Here is a 7346-nt window from a genome sequence, read left to right on the forward strand (position 1 = left end):
ACGGCCATAATAGAGAAATGAAACACGACAGCCGCCGAGAGCGAGAGCGCTGTTGTTGATCTCGTAAGATAAGGAAGATCTCGAATGCGTGAGCGACCTTGAGAAAGCCGTTTGGAGGAGGAGCGGGAGGGGGAGCGAAGTGCCTCTGGTTCAGAGGGGCGGGTTGGGTATATTAGGCCCAGTTTCTGCATGTAGCAGCGCACTCAGCAACCGACCATCCTCTGTCTCGAAGTACAGGGGCACTCCTGCAGAAAACTTGCTGGACTAACTTCTCCCCTGGAGGAGTCATCGATAGGACGTCCAAACTCTGTTATAGATCTATACGAGAATAAAAATCTGCACTGAAAGAAGAGCGCTGCAAGAAATTTCCAAACGCGTCCTTTTTCAGAGACGCCAGGCGCCCTTCCAGTAGGGAAGGGCCTTTGGATAGTCGAAAATTAAGGTGGTAAGACTTCAAAGCGGGAATAAACGAAGAGGATTTAGTAGCAGCAAGAATTTTTTTGTGAAAGTGCCCCTCGACTCTGTCAAGTAAACGCCATGACTAAACTGGTAAGTATGAATACAGATTTAGAGGTGTTTAAGGAGGAAAATTGCAAAGATTCTTTATGGCTTTCAAACCTTTTCAGTTTTAAAAGGAATTACTTGTAGTTCCTTTTTGATCTTTTCGGAAGTAAAGTAAAATGAATGGAATGCTTGCAGGGCAGTACTGGCAACAAAAATTTTATCATTATTCCAGTTTCTTTTAGTGGATTATGCAGGAAAACAACGATGGTGCATTTTTCACGGGTAAATGAAAAACTGCAGAAAGGTCAGGTATATATATATATATATATATATATATATATATATATATATATATATATATATATATATATATATATATACGTTTGTGTGTGTATGTGTATGTAAGGGATATGCATAGATGGGTGGATAGATAGTGAAATAGATAGATTGACAAGTAAACACTTTGTAAAACGAGTAGTTATGGCTCCACCAGCTGCTTAACTGAAATTCTTCTGAGTAGGGTACCTGCAGAAGCGGAAGTGATTATGTCCTAATTTGCGTACAGTACTTTCTGTCTACTAAACCTCTTGTTCTCTGACGCTAGATAAAGGTTAGAGGGGACACAGGATGAAATGAGTTGTTCTGATTATACTTCTTCCGGTGTATTAGTTTTTCTTTTAGCTAGTTTCAATCTTTTTGAACGAAATCCTATTCCACAGGGATCACGAATTTCATTAAGACCTGGCGTGTAGAACATTTCATCTTGAACCCGCTGTGAACTGATTAGAGGAGATCTATTATTATTATTATTATTATTATTATTATTATTATTCATCTATACATAGCGCCAAAATAGGATGTAATTTAGAAAAGTTTCGGAAATATCTTATAGAAGTTTTCGAAAATAACTGCCAAGATAAGTTTCGAAAACAACTTACAGGGAAGGTTTCGAAAATAGCTTACAGAGAAGTTTCGAGGAAGAAGAAAAAAAAAACATGTCATTCGTAGCTTTCAAATAAATCATCAGACAAAAGGAATTCGTCCATACTCGATAAACTTATAAGAAATGAAAGATTCACCTTCGAACGAATTTCACCATAATCTTCGCTTTTTGGCTTCTAAACGACAATATATATGTAATCATTGCACTATCCATCTTCATTTATGCAATTTCTTAACATTAATCGTATTCCTTTTTCAAATTTTGTTTTCTGTTATTTTTTACTTATACTTCAAGTTGCAATGTAAATGAAGTTCCTTAACTCAACCATTCACCATTTTCAGTTTTCTGATAAGAAAACTATAGTGCCGACTTTGTCTGTCTGGCCACACTTTTTTGTCCATCCCCAGACCTTAAAATCTACTGTCACTAGAGGACTGTAAATTGGTATGTTGATCTTCCACCCTTCATTCATCAAACGTACCAAATTGCAGGCCTATAGCCTCTGTAGTTTTTATTTCATTTAAGGTTAATGTTTGTCATAATCGTGTGTCTGGCAACAATACAGGCCTGGCCACAACCGGGTCGTCGTTAAAGTTTGATGGGCCGCGGCTCATACTGCATTATAACGAGACCGCCAAAGATAGATCTCTTTTCGGTAGCCTTGATTATACGATGTACTGAACGCTATTTTTTTATTATTAGTAATTGTCTTAAGATTAACTTGTCTTTTTAAGTGACGTTAAAACATTCAGATTATCAACCACGTAAAATTAGTTTTTAATGAGAGCATATTGGCAATACTAAAAGCATACAATTTTATCATGAAACCTTGTCTTTATTTTAAGAAATTAAATTTTTTTTCAACGTTTATAGCTGTCCAGTATCTAAAAATGGAAATATTTATAAACATCCCACTATCTCTTGAGTCACCAAAATCGTGCAAAATCCTCAATGTTTAGATTGAAAAATCTACCTGTTTCACAAAAACTCTTGCTGTATATGTTTTTTAAACACATATTTACAATATTATGGATCTTTTTAATAATAACAATATTTCATGAATAATAATAATAATAAAAAATAACAATAATAATAATAATAATAATAATAATAATAATAATAATGATAATAATAACAATAACAATAATAATAATAATGAACGATAAACGCTTTGACACTTCGGTTAGAACATTCTGAATAAAGGACGGAGAAAGTAAGAAATAAATAACAAAGAATATATATATATATATATATAACTAATATATATTTATATATCTATATATATAATTTATATATATATATACACTATATATACTATAATATTATATAATATTATAATAATATATATACGTATACATACAAATATCATGTACACACACACACACACACACACACATATATATATATATATATATATATATATATATATATATTATATATGTTAATGTGTATGCTTAATATTCATACGATATATATAATGTGATATAATTCATATACTATACATATGTGTGTATAAATATATACTATATATACTACATACATATACGTGCGTACTTTATTTGTTTCTTACTTTTCCGGTTTGTAATAGGAATGTACTAACCGAAGTATCAAAGCGGTTATTGTTTATCATTATTGACAATAATAATAATAGTAATCATAATTATCGTTATTATTATTCATGAAATATTGTTATTATTGAAAAGATAACATATGCATGATATATATATATAGATATATATATATATATATATATATATAATAGGATAATAAATCTTTGCACACGTGTGTGTGTGTATGAATGTTATAATAGTGATGGAATTCACATACATTATGAAAATATCTACGGTTTTCCAGTAAGATGACGAAACATGCAAATGAGGCTGTGACTCCCTTGACTTGCAAACCTCAGATGCTCCTGTCATATTCACGCACATGTACCCAAAGGCTGAGTAAAAATGTGTGATATGGAGTTGAAAGGAAAAGCTTTTGTGTTTGAGAGAGATAGAAAGAGAAAGAGAAGGGGGAAAGCAATTGTTTTCCTAACCGCCGTGACCTCAAAAGGTTAATCATTATCCCCTTTTTATTCTTCCCGTTACTTATTTTATTTTGTAATCATATATTAGAATTAGGTAATCAACTATACAACAATCCGCCCCTAGCACGGTGATCGTCTACAAACCTGTAGAACTTTTTCCCACTTCTAGATATTATTTGTGTTACTGGCGGCGAGCGTCAGCGCTCAGCAAGGCCTGTTGAAACCTCAGCAGCAGCAGCAATTCGTCAACAGGCAGCAGCAGCAACAGCAACAGTCTCGGTTCCAAGAATCTCTGTCTGAGCAATCCGAATTTTCCGAAACTCGCAGTCTTTCTCAAGCTTCCATTGGGAGAGGACAGCAGCAACTCGGGTTCCAGCAACCTCAGCAATCTTTCAATTCGCTGCAGACTCGGCGGCCGCGGCCCGTAAACCAGCTGCAGCAGAGCAATCGTCAGCAATCATTCTCACAGCAAAATAACCAGGGATTCCAGAATCAGCAACCGTTCCAAGGAAATAATCAGGGGTTCCAAAGTCAACAACAGTCATTCCAGGGAAACAACCTGGGACTACAAAACCAACAGCCACTATTCCAGGGGAACAACCAGGGACTCCAAAACCAGCAACAGTCATTCCATGGTAATAATCAGGGACTCCAAAGCCAACAACAGTCGTTCCAGGGAAATGACCAGAGAATCCCAAACCAGCAACAGGCGTTCCAAGGGAGTAACCAGAGGTTCCCTAACCAGCAGCGACTGCCCCAGAACCGACCAGTCTCGCAACCACAGGGTCGCCCACAATCTCTCGGCCAACCAAATATTGCAACTCTTGAGGATAACAGAGATGGGCCTTTCCAGGACGGAACTTACTACTTCGGGTGAGAAACAAATATATGTATATATCTTTTTTTCAACATATTTTTTCCCCCTTTCAATTTTGCTCTTCATTGTCAAAAGCACAGTATAGTACAACATAGGTAAAGATAAACTGTAGATCTGTAAAGTTTGTGCACATACATGTATAATCCAGAACGTGAAATATATATATATATAAAACACTTAATTTGTATAGAATACATTGCAGCACTCTTTAAAATTACTTGCAATTATTTAAGCTAGCACCGAATTTCATGTCAATTTCAGCGTCTAAATATTGCACTCCAAAATTTTCATAAAGTTTGAGTGTAATGTTTCTGTTTTTTTGAGTTTGCGTTTGTGTTTCATACATGTTTTATCGTTTTAGTTCCATTTCACAAGACTAACATATTCGGCCTCAGAGATGTCTTTCGATTTATTTAATCTTTTAACTCGTTTGATTTAATTTTCTGCTTGATTTCGTCGACGATATTTTTTGAATCAGTTTTGCTACTGAGAACGGCATCCAGAGAGAGGAAGGAGCGAGACTGACCAGCCCCCAGACTAGAAGTTACTGGATCATACTCGTAAGTAAAAAAAACGATATTGCTGATATCTTTTGAGATGCTTGCTGTATACATAATATACACACAAATATATTATATTCATAAATGTAAATAGTATATATATATGTATATATGTACACACACACATATATAGAGTGCGTGATCAATTTCTATTGTCCTTCTGTAGGGGCTTAAGCTTCTGTAGTCTATTGGTGGATTAGTTAATTGAAGTGAGGAAAATACTCAGATTTAAATATGTTATGATCTTGTAATCTGGCATTTACAAACTATTCCTGATGTGTTAAGGGAAACCTGGTGGTCATACTTTTCTCATCTCTTTCAGGTACATTGCTCCTGATGGGACTCCAGTAGCCATGGAATACATAGCTGACGAAAACGGCTACAGAGCTTACCCCGTCCGTCCTGGAAGGTTAGTCGGTTTGTTTATTTATTTATTTTTTTTTTGTCTTACGTAAGCAGGTAATATTAGGAAAATGTATGAAGATATAAATTATAATAGATTCCTATCTTTTAACTTATCTTTAGGTTGCTGAAGTCTTTATTTTTCATTGCTTTTTTTTTACCTATTAACAGAAGCAACATTCTTTGTCTAGTGGAAAGTTCTTGCAAATTTCTTTGCGCGTCTCATTTGATCATAAATAACTATTTTATCTGTTTTCCATAAAAAGACAGTACAGCACATCGTGCACGTTTGTCATCTTATTGAGTGCCTTTGCCAAGCACTTCACCTGTTGCAAGAAAAGCGATAATTTCAATAAATGTTTTTTTTTTCCTTTTTACTTCTGTTTCTTAGAGTAAATCCCGTCAACCCTCCTCAGCGAATCCCAGTCCCTCCACCCATCCGTCCACCATTGAATCCAAGTCCTGGGCAAAACAGACCCCGTCCTACTCTAAACAGACCTGTCGACAACAGACCAATAAACTTCCAGAACGCACAACAGCCTGTTCAAAGCACCCAGCAAGGTGCCCAGAACTTCAACCGCCCAGTCCAGAATGTCCAACTGCCTACCCAGAGCTTCAACCGTCCTGTCCAAAGCAACCAACAATCTTTCCAGAACTTCAACCGTCCTATTCAAAGCACCCAACAGGGTGTCCAGAACTTCAACCGAGCAGTCCAGAATGTTCAACAGCCTGCCCAGAACTTCAACCGTCCTGTCCAAAACAACCAACAGGCTTTCCAAAACTTCAACCGTCCCGTCCAGGGACGCAATAACAACCCAAGACCCAACACCATCCAGTCTAATGCACTTCAGTCTCAGAACTTCAATAACGTGAACAATGTCAACCAAAAAATCGGTTATGATTACACTGCTGCTTCGAATCAACCAATCACATTGTTGGACGCCCCCCAACAGCTCTACGAAACTCCAGGATACTGAGACTAATGGCAGACGATTCGAGTTCTTTAACTTAGTGCTGGCACTGGGGCTCCCTCTGAGATGGCAACACCTTTTATTTCAATTTTGGATTGGATTGTAATTTAGTAATACGACACGCTTTCTTATGTGCTTAGTATAGATAAATATGCTATTGTGAAAAAATTCTTTTCTTTAACCTGAAGCTCTGAAGAGTTTGTATTTGAATGATACAAAATATCATTTCCACCAGGGTAGACCCTTTCATCAGATAACCCCTAGTTCATCCCAGCAAGATTGCCAAACATCACAATAGACTAACTACTGTGTACATGGTTCAGTAATAAGGTCAACAACAGCACAATGGAATTTTACAGAAAATATTCTCAGCATTCGGCCCACCCAGGAATCGATCTCACTTCCTCTAGTGGGGTGAGTTTGTGTGTGTACATATATATATATATATATATATATATATATATATATATATATATATATATATATATATATATATATATATATATATATATATATATATATGTGTGTGTGTGTGTGTGTGCGTGTGTGTGTGTGTGTGTGTGTGTGTAAAGGGGAACTGCTACAGATCTAAGGTAGCAAAAATTGGCCTGAGTGGGAGCAACTGGAATTGGTGTTGACAATGAGATATAATTATATAATTAGTTTGCTTCGCACAAGCATTGTTAGCTATCTTCTTATCTATATGCATTAATTCTTGAGAGGGAAACTTATAACTTCTTTTCCAACTTTTGTTTTTGGGTGTTTGGACCGAGACAAACTATTGCGAAGAGGCACTTTTCTCTCTTTGCAAGTCTATTTGGCACTAGGGGAACTTCACTTGAAATATTGTCACTGGGGCCCAATCAACACTTCACACCGTCTATATGCTGTAATCGACTCTTTCACGCCCACGCTTCGCGCCCACTTTGCCCTTCCTTCTATGGTAGGGTGCCTTCCCCACTCTCTTTCTTCTCTCACACTCTACTTTCTTCTCTGCTCTCTTCCCTATGTCGAGCCTTCTTATTTCGGATGTCATCTTCTTGGCACCACCCTT

At 36.4% G+C, this 7346-nt stretch overlaps 1 pseudogene; it reads left to right on the top strand.

The window, feature by feature from the left end:
* The first annotated feature begins 215 nt into the window (after positions 1-215).
* On the top strand, positions 216-6454 carry LOC135211726 (mediator of RNA polymerase II transcription subunit 15-like; annotated as a pseudogene).
* The last annotated feature ends 892 nt before the right edge of the window (positions 6455-7346 follow it).

This window comes from Macrobrachium nipponense, chromosome 4 (assembly GCF_015104395.2).
Source record: "Macrobrachium nipponense isolate FS-2020 chromosome 4, ASM1510439v2, whole genome shotgun sequence".
Taxonomy (NCBI): Eukaryota; Metazoa; Arthropoda; class Malacostraca; order Decapoda; family Palaemonidae; genus Macrobrachium; species Macrobrachium nipponense.